This window comes from Leucopleurus acutus, assembly GCF_964270905.1.
Source record: "Leucopleurus acutus genome assembly, chromosome: 7".
NCBI lineage: Eukaryota > Metazoa > Chordata > Mammalia > Artiodactyla > Delphinidae > Leucopleurus > Leucopleurus acutus.
In genome coordinates, this window is record NC_139150.1 from 67,904,324 (window position 1) to 67,920,334 (window position 16,011).

General features: G+C 40.3%; 1 protein-coding gene across 2 annotated transcripts in view; it reads left to right on the forward strand.

Annotated features, from left to right (window-relative positions):
- ADAMTSL1 (ADAMTS like 1) overlaps positions 1-16,011 on the forward strand; it is a gene marked incomplete at both ends in the record, with an annotated part of 462,446 nt that overhangs the window by 407,695 nt on the left and 38,740 nt on the right. The gene's annotated exons all lie outside the window — the stretch shown is intronic.

Here is a 16,011-nt window from a genome sequence, read left to right on the forward strand (position 1 = left end):
ACATTAGCGTGCCCCCTGCCAATGGAAACCCAAAGCTTGCCCTAGGGGTAAAAAAGACGTTTGGGGAATGGAAAATGGGCTCGTATTTTTCCTTTTTCCAGGAATGTTTTAATGTTAGTTTTCTTTGGGCAAATGTACATGGGAATAGTCTTGGCCTGGTTATTTGACCAGCTTATTGGGAGGTCCCAGAAATCAGAGTGAAAATTAAAGTCACTTGTCTTCTCCCACAGCCTTCTGGGGTCCAGCTGACAAATGGGGAGCGAGGAACGGAGTTTTTTCAGACATGAATTAATCATGTCTCTCAGCCTGCTGCCTGGTGCCAGCTCGCAGTCATTCAGTGCTGCTTGAGAGACCAGCTCCGTCACCCAATGGGGACACCAAACCTGAAAGGAGAGGGAGCCAGAAAGTGCAGTGAGGCTGCTTCCCTACTTTCATCCGGTCACCCCACAGCCTTAGAGTGAGGCCATACCTACCCTATACCACGTGCAGCACGGAGATCCTGCCATCGATGTGAAATGGCTGAGCGAGCGTTTTCCAGTTGTGCAAAATTAAATTAAGGAAAGGACTCCCAGACTGACTACACCAAGTGCCAAGTTTCATCCCAGCACACATCATTTTTATAGTAAGTTTTAACTCTGCGAAAAAATACAGGATTATAATGGAAATGCTGACAGGCCTGGAGCCAGCTCCTGAAGTAATAACGCCACGTCTCTGATATTTTTACACAGCGTGTCCTAATCTGCCACAGCTTTCTTCTCCTTTAAATAGCAGTTAAATAAGTGAAAATCCCTAGAGCACTGCTTTTCCCTCCTCCTCTTTTAGGTGGTGTATCCCCATTTTCCAACCATCCTTCCTTGAGAACCTCTTTCAGTCCATTTATATTTTCCGCTCTGTAGAATCAATGTCTCAAGCTCAGCTGCCTTTTTCTGAGCTGTTTGGCTGAGAAGGGAGAAGAGGAGGGAGAATGTGCAAGTCTGAACTCTTGCCTTCTGCTCATTAAGGCTAAGAACTCATGAAAATAAACTCCGGATGTGTGACTCTCATAAGTGACAGGCAGCTAATGAAGGCCTGGGTTGGCTTGATCTATCCTACAGAGAAGCCCACAAATCAAACTGCTTGCCTATCTTTTAGCAGGACCAGAATCCTGCTAACTTTCAGCCCTTCCACACAAATATCCAGTGAGTAATGACCATCATGAGTTCAGAGCTTCTTTCTAGACAGGAGACTCAAAGGCAGCCCTATCCCACCGCCTTTAAACTCTTCCACGGAGGGTGCAAGGAAGTTGAGGTCAAGGGCCACCAGGCCTCCCGGTTTTCCATCCCCCTGTTTCCCTCACCTGTTGAACTCAGGCTGTTTCCCTGAGCAAGGCTATTTTAGTGCCAGAAACTCATGTGAAATAGGAGACAATGGGGAAGAAAGTCAGTGAGGTCAATCTGACTTAATCAGGGATGTCAACTCATGGCAGGTGACAGCTAAACTGACTCCCAGCAGATACAATTTTGTATATAATTTGATTTCTTATTGCACACATCTCCCCCATTCCAAACTTCTATCCCTCTCCAGTTAATGTGATTGAAAAAAAAAAAAAAAAAAAAAGGAGGTGAAACTAGGAGGAAACCCCTCACACATATGTGAATCCCACCTGGCTCTGGCTCAGTGTGGAGCCACAGTGGACCCAGGAATGGAGGTCTAAAGGCAATATTTTCTTTCGCTGGTTAAGAATAGTTGATAGGATTTCCCTGGTGGCACAGTGGTTAAGAATCCGCCTGCCAGTGCAGGGGACACGGGTTCGATCCCTGGTCCGGGAAGATCCCACATGCCGCGGAGCAGCTAAGCCCGTGTGCCACAACTACTGAAGCCTGCGCGCCTAGAGCCCGTGCTCCGCAACAAGAGAAGCCACCGCAGTGAGAAGCCCGTGCACCACAACAAAGAGTAGTCCCTGCTCGCCGCAACTAGAGAAAAGCCTGCGCACAACAATGAAGACCCAATGCAGTCAAAAAACAAACAAACAAAACAAATTAATTAAAATAAATAAAACAAAATTCTTAAAAAAAAAAAAAAAGAACGGTTGATAGAGAGGGGCTTTTTGCTGCCAGAACCCTCATGATCTACGCCGCCTTCCTAAGCACTGCTTCCCCCTCAGCCACCTACCCAACCCAAGACCTGTACTAACCGAGGTCTGAGTAGAGAGCGCACTATCGTTCCCTGCTGATGGACCGTTTCCTGGGGTGGCCGTTGAGTTTGGGAGTATGGAAATGGTCTGTGTTCACGCAGCTGCGAGGAAAACAGAAAAAGAGATGCCAGCCCCTGCAGGAAACACTGTTAATATGTTCATGGAAGCAAAGGGGAAGAGGTGTGGTTTATAATTGAGCCTCTCTGGAGGTGGGGAATGCGTTTGCACAGTTTTTGGTGTCCTTGCAAATGTCACCCAGAGAGATTGCTCACCTTCAAAGAATGATTGATACTTCTCTTACTTTAACAAATGAGAAATGTCCGTGACAGAAAGGAACCCCTGTGACAAGCCAGGTTTTCTCATTAGCAGTGAAACATGGATAATTATTCACTGGGAACATACACAGTGGGAATTCATGTTAGATTCCTTCTTTTGACTCTTGCTGCTGGCAAGCCTCAGAGGCCACTGTGTACACACAGACATGCACATAAATATGTACATAAAAGCACAGGGGCCTGCACTCCATGTGTGCTGAGGGGATACCAATTCTGAGTACAAAGAAAGTTTTTAAGAAGCTATGTGTTCAGTTAAAAGCACTGAAAGACAGATTTGTGATGAAAAAGGCAGATGACCTTCAATTTTGGTCATTCACTTTAGTTATAATTAGTTTACTTTGGTCTTTACTTTCCCTTTCCTATTGAAAGTAGACTTTCCTAAGAGCATTTTCTTTTTTCTTTGGTTTTTTGGGGCTGCGTTGGGTCTTCGTTGCTGCACGTGGGCTTTCTCTAGTTGCGGCGAGCGGGGGCTACTCTTCGTTGCAGTGCGGGGGCTTCTCATTGCAGTGGCTTCTGTTTTTGCGGAGCACGGGCTCTAGGTGCGCGGGCCTCAGTAGTCGCGGCATGCAGGCTCAGTAGTTGTGGCTCATGGGCTCAGTAGTCGTGGCTTGCGGGCTCTAGAGTGCAGGCTCGTTAGTTGTGGTGAATGGGCTTAGTTGCTCCTCAGCATGTGGGATCTTCCCGGACCAGGGATCGAACCCGTGTCCCCTGCACTGGCAGGAGGATTCTTAACCACTGCAGCACCAGGGAAGTCCCCTAAGAGCATTTTCAATCCAAGATGAGTAGTCACATATATTCTCTGTGGTCAGTGTCCAGATGTGAAGGGAAATACAGTAACCTATCTAGCAGATGGAGGCTGCCTCAGTAAGGAAAGAATATTTAGGATTGTCATAGTTAGGATATACATTCAGCAACCTACAGCAAAGACCCAAAGTAACAGTCAACAAGAGAGGAATATATTCCTATCTTACATAGAAGTCCAGAAAAAGACATTCCAGGCATGGTGTGGCAAACTACCATGTCACCTAGGGACCCAGGCAAAAAATGTTTTAAATTCCTGCTGCTCTGTCATCCTGGAGTATTGCCCTCATCCACCTAAGCCAGGTGGTTTGCTCCACATACACATTCTCAATGGCAGGATGGAGGAAGGGGGAAGAAAGGCAAGTTCTTTTCTTTGAAAGCCATGTCCCAGGAGGTATATATATCACTTTCCCTCTCATGTCACTGAATGGAATCACATGGCCCACACCTTATTTCAAGGGGTGATGGGAAATGTCTCTATTCCAGGAAGCTATGTACCTATGTAAAAATCAGGGGTTCATGTACACTAAGAAGGAGAGGGCAGATATGAGGGGATAACTAGCAGTTTCTGCCATACAAAGCAACCACACTAAAGTTGTTGCAGTCAAGGGTGACACAAGTATCAATACAAGGGAAAGTGATCTCTGACTTCAACAGAGCTAAATGAATGAAGGGGAACCTACCAGCATGATTTTTTTTAATTGAAGTATAGTTGATTTACAATGTTGTGTTAATTACTGCTGTACAGGAAAGTGATTCAGTTATATCTGTATCTATATATCTATGTCTATATATACATTCTTATGTATTCTTTTCCATTATGGTTTATCATAGGATATTGAGTATAGTTCTCTGTGCTATCCAGTAGGACCTTGTTGTTTATCCATTCCATATATAAAAGCTTACGTCTGCTACCCCCAACCTCCCACTGCATCCCTCCCCCAAGCCCCTCTCCCTTGGCAACCACCAGCCTGTTCTCTATATCTGTGATTGTTTCTGTTTCATAGCTAGGTTCATTTGTGTCATATTTTAGATTCCACATTTAAGTGATATCATACGGTAATTGTCTTTCTCTTTCTGACTTCTCTTAGTATGGTAATCTCTAGTTGCATCCATGTTGCTGCAAATGGCAATTTCATTCTTTTTCATGGCTGAATAGTGTTCCATTGTATACATGTGCCACATCTTCTTTATCCATTCATCTGTCGATGGACATTTAGGTGTTTCCATGTCTTGGCTATTGTGAATAGTGCTGCTATGAACATAGGGGTGCCTGTATCTTTTTGAATTATAGTTTTGTCTGGATATATGGCCAGGAGTGGGATTGCTAGATCACATGGTAACTCTACTTTTAGCTTTCTGAGGAACCGCCATACTGTTTTCCACAGTGACTGCACCAACTTACATTCCCACCAACCGTGTAAGAGGGTTCCCTTTTCTCCACATTCTCTCCAGCATTTGTTATTTGTAGACTTTTTAATAATGGCCATTCTGACCAGTGTGAGGTGGTACCTCATTGTAGTTTGATTTGCATTCTCTAATAATTAGCATTGTTGAGCATCTTTTCATGTGCCTATTGGCCATCTGAAATGTCTATTTGGGTCTTCTGACCATTTTTGGATAGGGTTGTTTGTTTTCTCGTTGTTGAGTTGTATGAGCTCTTTATATATTTTGGAAATTAGGGCCTTGTTGGACACATCTTTTGCAAATATTTTCTCCCATTCTGTAGGTTGTCTTTCCATTTTGTTTATGGTTTCCTTTGCTGTGCAAAAGATTGTAAGTTGGATTAGGTACCATTTGTTTACTTTTGGTTTTATTTCTACTGCCTTGGGATACTGACCTAAGAAAACATTTGCACAATTTATGTCAGAGAATGTTTTGCCTATGTTCTCTTCTAAGAGCTTTATGGTGTCATGTCTTATGTTCAAGTCTTTAAGGCATTCTTAGTTTATTTTTGTGTATGGTGAGAGGGTGTGTTCTAACTTCATTGATTTACACGTGGCTGTCCAACTTTCCCAACAGCACTTGCTAAAGAGACTGTTTATTTTTTTCCTATTGTATATTCTTGCCTCCTTTGTTGAAGACTAATCGACCATAGGTGTGTGCATATATTTCTGGGCTCTCTGTTCTGTTCCATTGATCCATCTGTCTGTTTTTGTGCCAATACCATGCTGTTTTGATTACTGTAGCTTTGCAGTATTGTCTGAAGTCTGGGAGGGTTATGCCTCCTGCTTTGTTCTTTTCCTTCAGGATTGCTTTAGCGATTCTACCAGCAGGAATTTTTAAGTTGGGCAGGTTATAAAATATTTGAGTAAACATCTGCAAATAGGCTGGAACAGCAGTTTTTAAAAATTTGTTAAAATTTTAAAGAAGAAGCATAAAGCTGAATAAATAATATGTGAAAAGCAATTTTTTTGGACACTGAGTCATTTCTGATGATCAATAATTTCATGTTTTTTCCCTTTTTTTATTACGGGTAACTTCACATATATACAAAGTAAACAGGGCAGCATAAAGAACCCCGTGCACTCATCACCCAGCTTCAAAAAACAACTTCCTGCCATTCCTATTTTATTTGTACTTCCACCTACTTCCCACGCCCATCCCTACTCAATTATTCTTTTAGGTAAAATTTACAATTATTAAAATGCACATATTTTAGCCAATTTTGGCAGATATACCCATGTAACCACATCCTTGGCTAACATATGTTTGACCACTTGATTTTTTTTTTCTCAGCCTTTTTCTCTCTTTGCTTCACTCTGGCTAATTTCTATTACTACATCTTTAATATCACAAATATTTTTTCTATAGTATTTAAACTTCTATTAATCCTATCTAGTGAATTTTTCATTTCATAAAATACGTTTCGTTTTTAGAAGTGCATTTGATTCTTTTTATAACTTCCACTTTCTTACTATGTACATGTTTCCCTTTAAATATTTAACTTATTTTTAGTACCGTTTTAATATCCGTGTCTATTAATTCCATCATCCCTATCATTTCTAGATAAGTTTCCACTGACCGATTTTTGTCTTTGTTATGGGACACATTTTCCTGCTTCTTGACTTAACAAGTAATATTTGATTGAAAGCTAAACAACGTAAATTTTATATCATTATGTGTTTGGATTTTGTTGTCTTCTTCTAGTGATTGTTGGATTTTCTTCTCTTAAGCAGTTAAGTTATTCAAAGTTTAATTCGATCTTTTTGAAGTTTGTTCTTAAGTTTGATTAGAGCAGGTCTATAGTGACCTTTACCCTAGGGCTCCTCGGGGGTCTCTACTGAGTTCCTCTGATGATGAACAAGGATGTTGCACTCTGGCTGGTCAGAACTTGAAGCCCTTCTAGCCCTACTTGAGCTTTGGGAAATAGTAAACTCACAGCTCCCTGACTGATCTTTGGCCAATCTTTTAGAGTTTCACTCTATGCATGTACATCTTCATTTGGGCAAAGACTCAAGAGGAAGTTACGCATATTTCTGGGGCCCTTTTTCTACGTAACGCCCTCATTTCCAGAATTCTGCTCAACTTCCGGCTGCCTCAACCTCACTGAACTCTGTTCTTTGTCTCGCTAATTAGTCCAGACTGTCATGCTCTGCTTGGGATAGTCTTCTGATGTGGGTTGAATTGTGTCCCCCCAAAAGGTTGCTGAAATCTCTCATCCTCAGTACCTGTGAATGTGACCTTATTGGGAAACAGAGTCTTTGCAGATGATCAAGTTAAGATGAGGTCATTAGGATGGGCCCTAATCTAATTTACTGGTGTCATGATAAAAAGGAGAAAATTGGACACAGAGACAGGCATGCCCTCAAGGAAGGACTCCACGTGAACATGAAAGCAGAGATTTGAGTGATGCATCTCCAAGCCAGGGAACACCAAAGATTGCCAGGAAGCCACTAGAAGCTAGAAGAGATAAAACAGACCGTCCCTCACAGCCCTCAGAAGGAGCTAACACTGTTGACACTTTGATCTCAAACTTCTAGACTCCAGAACTGTGAGACAATAAATTTTTGTCACTTAAGTCAACCAGTCTGTGGTACTTTGTTCTGGCAACCTAGGAAACTAATACATCCTCCCTACTTTGCAGCTCAGAATGTACCTCCAGGCAGGAAGGCAGAGAATTCACCAGGCTCACGTAATCTATTTCTCTTCTTTCAGGGATCACAGCCCTTTACTGTCTGTTATCTAATGTCTGAAAACAGCCATTTCATACATTTCTGTCCAGTTTTCTAGTTATTTATGGCAAGAGAGTAAACCCAGTCCTTATTACTCCATCATGGCTTTCAAGATTTTTTTTTTAATCTGCTAATTTCATCACTTTGAGTATGATGTTCCTAGGTGGTTTGTTAACCTTATTGAAACTTTATGGTTTTCTCAAAATTTGGGAGATTTGATAGTTTTATTTCTTCTACTATGTTTCTGTCTAATTTTCTTCGTTCCATATTGGGCTCCAATTACACATATATTAAACTTTTTCCCACAGGTCCATGGAGCTCTGTTTATTTTCCTTCAGTCTTTTTTCCCTCTGTTCTTCTGCTGAACTATCTTCAAGTTCACTGACCCTTTCTCCTGTCATCTCCAATTTTCTGTTAGGCCCATCTAGTGAATTTTTCATTTCATTTTTTGCACATTTCAGCTCTAGAATTTGTTTTCACAGTTTCTACTTCTCTAGTGAGATACTCCATCTTTTCATTTATTATGAGTAGACTTTCCTCTAACTCCTTAAACATATTTATATAGCTGCTTTAAAGTCACTGTCCATTCATTACAACACTTGCATCATCTCAGGACTGGTTTCTGTTGACTGCTGTTTCTATTAAGTATGGATCACATTTTTTTCTTACCTAGTGTTTCTTAACTGTATTGAGTTGGCAAAAAAAGTGCCTTCAGTTTTTAAGTAAAAACAGAAGACACATTTTTCATTTACTGAACAACATATTCACCCTTCTGTTCCACTACCTTCTGCTGTTTTTCAAGCAACTTCATAATTCCATCTTCCCAAAACTTTTTATCTTTTTGAGCAAAGAACTGTTCCAGGTGCCTTTTACAGTCTTCCAGGGAATTGAAATTTTTTTCCATTAAGAGAATTTTGTAAAGACCTAAATAAATCGAAATCCAAAGGTCCAATGTCTGGTGAATATGGTGGATGAATCAGAACTTCCCAGCCAAGCTGTAACAGGTTTTGCCTGGTCAGCAAAGAAACATGCGGTCTTGCATTATCCTGATGGAAGACTATGTGCTTTCTGTTGACTAATTCTGGACGCTTTTCATCGAGTGCTGCTTTTGGTCTAACTGGGAGCAGTACTTGTTGGAATTAATTGTTTGGTTTTCCGGAAGGAGCTCATAATAGAGGACTCCCTTCCAATCCCACCATATACATAACATCACCTTCTTTGGATGAAGGTGTGGTTGGTGGTGGTTCATTTTGCTTGCCCCATGATGTCTTCCGTTCCATATTATTGTACAGCATCCACTTTTCATCACCCATCACAATTTGTTTTAAAAATAGAACGTTTTCATTACGTTTCAGCAGAGAATCGCATGCAGAAATACTGTCAAGAAGGTTTTTTTTCCGCTTAACTTACATGGAACCCAAACATCAAAGCGATTAACATAACCAAGCTGGTGCAAATGATTTTCAGTGCTTGATTTGGATATTTTGAGTATGTCGGCTATCTCCCTCATGGTATAACACTGATTGTTCTCAATTCATGTCTCTATTTGATCGCTGTCAAATTCAACTGGTCCACCCAACCGTGGAGCATCGTCCAGCGAGAAATCTCCAGCATGAAACTTCACAAACCACTTTTGACATGTTTAATCAGTCACAGCACCTTCTCCATACACTGCACAAATCCTTTTTTGCGTTTCATTTGCATTTTTACCTTTCTTGAAATAATAAAGCAAAATATACCAAAAATGTTGCTTTTTTTCTTCTACAATATTAAAATGGCTACACAAAAATTCACCAATTTTGGTAACTTTTTTTAAATGCACGCTGATATGACAGCTGTCACATACAATCTAACAAATTTGTTTTGAATGAAGTTAAAGACAACTAAGTGCTACTAGAGCCATCTAATGGGAAAAAACCATCGAACATTTTGGCCAACCCAGTATAATGAAAATTATAGATGATATACTAGAGAGACTTGGCATTCTGTTATGTTCCTATGAAGAGTGTTTGGTTTTGTTCTAAAAGGCAGTTAATTTGGCTGGGCTCAAATTCCAACTTCTGTCTTCCCTGCAGTGGGCACCGACTGAATTCTCCACTCTATTGTCAGCTTCTAGCTGATGCTCTTTTGCTGGGTTCCTCTGGGGTCTGCTAAAAAGAATTTGGACAGGACTTATATAGATTTTAAGGTTTATCTTAAAGGATTTCCCCCCTTAACTTTCCAGCTATTCTAACAGCCCCCAGACACTGTCCTCTGACATCTCAAGACAATGAAGCTATACATTTTCCAGCAATCTGGGCCGTCTGGGGATTGAGGAATTTCCTCAGGCAAAGAGCCACTAGGTAGCAAATCCCACCTGTTGCAGTTCCTGGGTTTCTAGGACGACTCCCCTTCTGTTTCTGCCATTGCTTTTGGTCACTCTTCACTGCTTTCCAGGAGTTGTTGTTTCGTGTATTTTGTTGTTGTTGTTGTTGCTGCTGTTTAAATTTTAAGACTAGTCCAACCTAGTTATTCACCATTACTGGATGCTAGAATCCCTAGTCAAGTTGTTTTGAGAGTTTTCTGGCCGAGATCTACTCTGTCCCTGTTTTGCAACATTTAAAGCATTCTCATTCACCCTCTTCTTTAATCCTTTATTTTCTTAATAACACAGCTGTTGGTACACTTCTAAAGATTCAAGACCCAGAGGTAAATTCTCTCTTAAATTAAATAAAGAAATATGTGAACATAGCATTGAATGGTATGTTCTGATTATACAGAACACTTTTATTTCCAATTCCACTAACTCGAAATTTCTGATCACTCAAACGTGAGTTGGAATGAAGTTTACCTTTATATTACCTGGGCACATGGGGTGGAGAGTGGTTGTGGAAAGAATATGTTTGGTTAGTTATTTTCATTAAAAAAAATGAAACCACTCATTCATTCCACAAATTCTTATATAAATCAATTATTTGCTAACAACCTGTTTGTTTAATCCCTCTCCTTTCTGGAGTCCCATGACATCACATGGTCTCAATTTTTCTCCTATCCCACAGAGCCCTTTAATACCTCCTATTTCTTCTTCAATCACTGAATGTTAGAATTCTCCCGCTGTCTTGTCCTGAGACCTGACCTCTTTTCATTGAAGACTCCTTCCATAAATCTATGAGACTGGTTCCCAAAATCTATCTCCAGTTCTTACCGCTAACTAACTTCCATTTTTATCTTTATCATCTCAATGGATTTTTCCATCTTTTGGTTCTGTCACAACCTTTAAAGTCAATATGCTTAAAACTAAACTTATCCATCTCTAGGGGTAGAAATAAGGAATAGCTTCTCTTCCTGATTTACCTACTTCTGTTAACAATCCCACTAGTGTTCCAGTCTCTCTAGCTTCTCTTCTTTGTCTCTACCCCCATCCTCCTCATATCCTGTCAGAGCTACTTTTGCAAATATGTCTCATTTCTTGTCACCTCTGAACTGATATCCTAGCTTCTCCTTTCTCTCAAGCCAGTGCATCTTGGAAAGAACCACCTTACTGATTCTTCTAAAGCCAACCTAGATCACCCCCTCATCTTCAGAAACCTGCAGGGGCTCCCAAAAGACCAGATTCTGGCCTTCAAGATCCTCCCCACTGTATCTCTCACCCACCATGCCAGCATCATCTATGTCCTCCATGTTCCAGTCAAGTCAACCAGTCATTTCTCAAAGACACATCACCAGTTTTTCATCTTTTCACCTTTGCTCATACTGTATCTTCTAGACTGCCCTCCTCTTCTACTATCTCTGCTTATCTTAATCCCGAATAACCTCCATATATAACTTCTCTTCCAGGAGCACTTCACTGGCACAATTCAATTTCACTACATATTGACCTAAACAATATAGATTGACTAAGTCTACTTTGCCCTATCTGAGAAGAAGAGGGGTGAGAATGATGAATTTGAGATGATGCTGAGAACGCTTGGAACCTAAAAGCACCTTAAAAATCATCTAATTCACTGGTTACCAATAAAAGAATCTTCTTATGCAGAAGCCTGATATGTAATTCTGCTATGAGTGAAATGGGAACGGAGACCCCAAAGCCCCATCTATGCAGATTCCCTATCAAGGTTCCCCCCCCTCCTCCCCCATACCTCTGCAAAACTTTAGGGCCCCAAGGAACATCAACTTGAAAAGTATTGATTAAATCTAAAGCTCTCATTTATAGATTAGAAAACAGAAGCCAAAGAGCCCTTCCAAAATCTAGAGTTCTCCTTGAGAGTCATGTATCTGTGTAACTGCATTTGAAAGTAACATAACTGCTTTTCCTTTAAAAACTTTCTACAAAACAGACCTTCACCCGGATAGGTTTCAGAGTGAGAAGGATTACTATGAAGGCAGCCTCTCAAAGACTCAAAGTCTTAGTCACTGCTACTCAAGAGTCTTTCTCAAATTGAGTTTCAAGAACACCATATCCATGGCAGCCCTCATGCCTCAACTAGGATCACCAAGCTAGAAGACCCTGGAAATATATCCAAGATGCAAGACCCCGATGGGCTAAGAGAGGTATCCTGGCTGTTCACTCTGGCCTCTGATTCCAGGAAGGAGGAAGGATTTTGAATGTAATTGTTATGTAAATGTACTGCTTATTTAGCTAAGATTTCTGGATCCTAGATAAGTAACTTTATCAGCCATAGAAAATAGCCTGTAGCTGCTACCACTCCTTTTCCTGCCTAAATAGTGTCTCAGAAAATCAGTCCTAATGGAGTTGGGAAAAAAAGACGAGCTAAATATGAGAGATTCTCTGGCCAAGTACCTCCTGTTTCCTTGGGAATAGCAAGGTTCTTATTTTTCAATTTGGAATCTAGTCAGCCTCACCGCGTTCCATGCACACTGACCAAACGAAAGGATTCACGGAGCCAGCATCTCAACAGCATATGGTACCTCTTTTTCTTTAAAGCAGATGTGATAGGAAGACATATATCTGTCTGTTTCAGCAAGTCTGAAAAGCTGTACTTGTTTCAAGCTTCACTTTTGAAATCATGCTATGCCTAAACAAACGCACAGCTTTCCTGCCTCTTATTAGAAAATGAAACCCACGTCTGACTCCAGGCAACATTTTTGGGCTGGAGGGAGTGGGTGCTGCTGGTCTCTGGAGGTCCCCAGTGGACTGATTTCTATGCACCTCTCCCCAAGGCCATTCTCACACCCACTTCATAACGGGAGTACAGTGACACCACCACGGACCTCATGGCATATAGATGCCTAGATGCCACCAGAAGCATGTGGGGAGCCTGCTCCTTCAGAGTACCTGAGAAGATCCAGGTCAGGTGAGAGCTGGGTCAGTATACTGGGAGAAACTCCACCCTACTGGAAGCCTTGGATCCATGGCTCAAGGAGCTCTGGAAGCCCCTACTCCCTAAATGTATCAGTTAGCTACCTCACCCAACCCCTGAAAAAAAAGAGGTTCTGCATTAAAATAAATGCAAGACTCAGTGGCTAAAACATCAATCATTTATTCCTACTGCTCTTACTTAGTTCAGCTGATCTAAACTGGGTTTGGCTGGAGGGACTTGGCTGTTCTCCACATTTCTCTAATCCTCCCCTTGAGATCATCAGGCCAGTCGAGGCATGTTCTTCTTCAGTGACGGCAAAGGCATGAGAGCACAAGCAAAAACTCACCAGGTCTCTTGAGGTCTAGGATTGAAATTGGTGCCCAGCGCAGCTTTTGCCTCATTTCTTTCATTATGGCAAAATATACATAACATGAAACTTATTATCTGAACCATTTTTAAGTGTACAGTTCAGTGGCATTAATTACATTCTCATTGTTGTACAACTTCACACTATCCATGTCCAGAACATATCCATGTTTCATCCCAAACTGAAACTCATACCATTAAATAATAACAATACTCCATTCCGCCAGCCCCTGGTAATTACTATTCCATTTTCTGCTTCTACAAATTTGACTACTCTAGGTATCTCATATAAGGGGAACCATACAATATTTGTCCTTTTGTGTCTGGCTTCCTTCACTTAAATTAATGTTTTCAAGTTTAATCCATGTTGTCACATGTATCAGAATTTTATTCCCTTTTTAAGGCTGAATAATAGTCATCATATATATTTATCCCATTTCGTTTATCCATTCATCTATTGATGGAACTCTGGGTTGTTTCCACCTTTTGGCTATTGTGAATAATGCTGCCATAAACATTGGTGTACAAATATCTATTCAAGTCCTGCTTTCAGATCTTTTGGGTATATAGCCAGAAGTGGAGTTGCTAGATCATACGGTAATTCTAATGTTTACTTTTCTTTTAGGGACCTCAATATTGTTTTCCATAGTTGCTGCACCATTTTACATTTCCACCAACAATACACAAGTGTTGTAATTTTCCCACATCTTCACCAATTCTAGTTAATTTTTTTCTTTTAATAATAGCCATCCTAATGGATATAAAGTGGTATCTCATTGGTTCTGATTTGCATTTCTGTAACAATTAGTGATGTGGAACATCTTTTCCTGTGCTTGTTAATCATTTGCATATCTTTGAGAAATGTCTATTCGAGTGTTTTGCTCACTTTTAAATTGGTTGGTGGTTTTTGTTGTTGAGTTGTAGGAATTTTTCTATATTCTGGATATTAATCTCTTATCAGATCTATGACTTGTAAATATTTTCTCCCATTGTGTGGGCTGCCTTTTCACTCTGTTGTTAGTGTCCTGTGATACACAAAAGCTTTTAATTTTGATGATGTCCAGTATATCTAATTTTTTTCTTTTGTTACCTGTGCTTTTAGTGTCATATCCAAGAAATCACTGCCAAATCCAATATTGTGAAACTTTTCCCCTGCGTTTTCTTCTGAGAGTTTTATACTTTTAACTCTTATGTTTAGGTTCTTAATCCATTTTGAGTTAATTTTTGTATATGGTTTAATGTAAGGATCCAACATCATCCTTTGCATGTAGAAATCCAGTTTTCCCATTACCATCTGTTGAAAAGACTATCCTTTCCACATTGAATGGTCTTGGCACCCATGTTGAAAATTGACTATATACATAAGAGCTTATTTCTGGGTTCTCTATCTATGCCATTGGTCTATATGTCTGCCTTTATTCCAGTTCCACACTGTTTTGATTACTGTAACTTTGTAATAAGTTTTGAAACCAGGAAGTATGAGACCTCTAACTTTGCTGTTCTTTTTCAAGATTGTTTTGGCTATTCAGAGTCCCTTGAGATTCTATATGAATTTTAAGATGAATTTTTCTACTTATGCAGAAACAATTTTTTAAGTCATTGGGATTTTGAGAGGGATTGAATTGGGTTTGTTTTGGGGAGTATTGACACCTTAACAAAATTGTCTTCCAGCCCATGAACGTGAGATATCTTTTCATTCATTTATGATTTTAATTTCTTTTTTTAGCAATGTTTTATAGTTTTCAGTGTACAAGTCTTTCCCCTCCTTGGTTTAGTTTATTCTTAAGTATTTTATTCTTTTTGATACTCATGTAAATGGAATTGTTTTCTTAATTTCCTTTTCAGATTGTTCATTGTTAGTGTTTGTTAGTGGCCAGAGTAGTCACATGGCCAAACCTTAAGTAAGGAGGTGGGGAAGTAAAGCCCACCCATCATGGGACGGCCCTGTAAAGTTACATGGCAGAGTGAGTCCACAGGGCGAGAAGTGAAAAATTGGGTCCTATAACATGATATTCCATACTGAAATTTTGAGGGTCAACTTTAGCATTGTTTTTCCAGGGCCCTTCTTCAAAGTAGTCTGTTCCCACCTCTTCAACCTATACAACCACAGTGAAAATGTAAAAAGGCAAGGGAATGAAGGGAGTACGCAGACAAAGGAAGCAGGTAGCAAGATGCCTAAGTAAATTGTTGGCGTCTAACCAGACAAGCAGTAGGTATGGGGGAAAGAACACAAGACAGTGAGTCAGATAGAAGATCTGCCCCGCCTGGATCTTGGGAAGGTCTCTTAACATCTCTGGGCCTCAGTTTTCTCCTCTGGCAGTAAGCTAGATCATCTCTTAAAGACCTTTCCTGTGTTAACGCTGCCATACTATAAAAATTCTAACAGTGCTGCCCCCAGAACACAGAACAACGTTAGAAAATCCATTCTCTGTACAGATCCATCGGCACACACATCCATCTGTGACCATCTGTGTGTCTCACTGATCTCATCTTCTGCCTTATATCTCAGTTTTATTGGTGTGCTTTTTTGCATCCCATACCAGCTGGGATCTCCTTGCAAGAGAGAAGATAATCTTAACTAGCTTTACTGTCCCCAGAACACTAGGCACCAAATAGATATTTTTTAACTGAACTGATAGAAAACCTCCACTATCTTTAATTTTGAATGATGTATCTTGCATTTTAAACCTCCAAATAAATCTCCTCTGGAAGCTAAGTTTCTGGGGTCACAACAGCAAATTCAGCAAGTACGAATTTAGAGGTAATGAGTTTTCTCTCACAATTGTAATCAGTTTATTTTACTAATTCTATGCTACAAAGGCTTGAGTAGACACCGTATCTCAGTTTAACATTTTGGAATT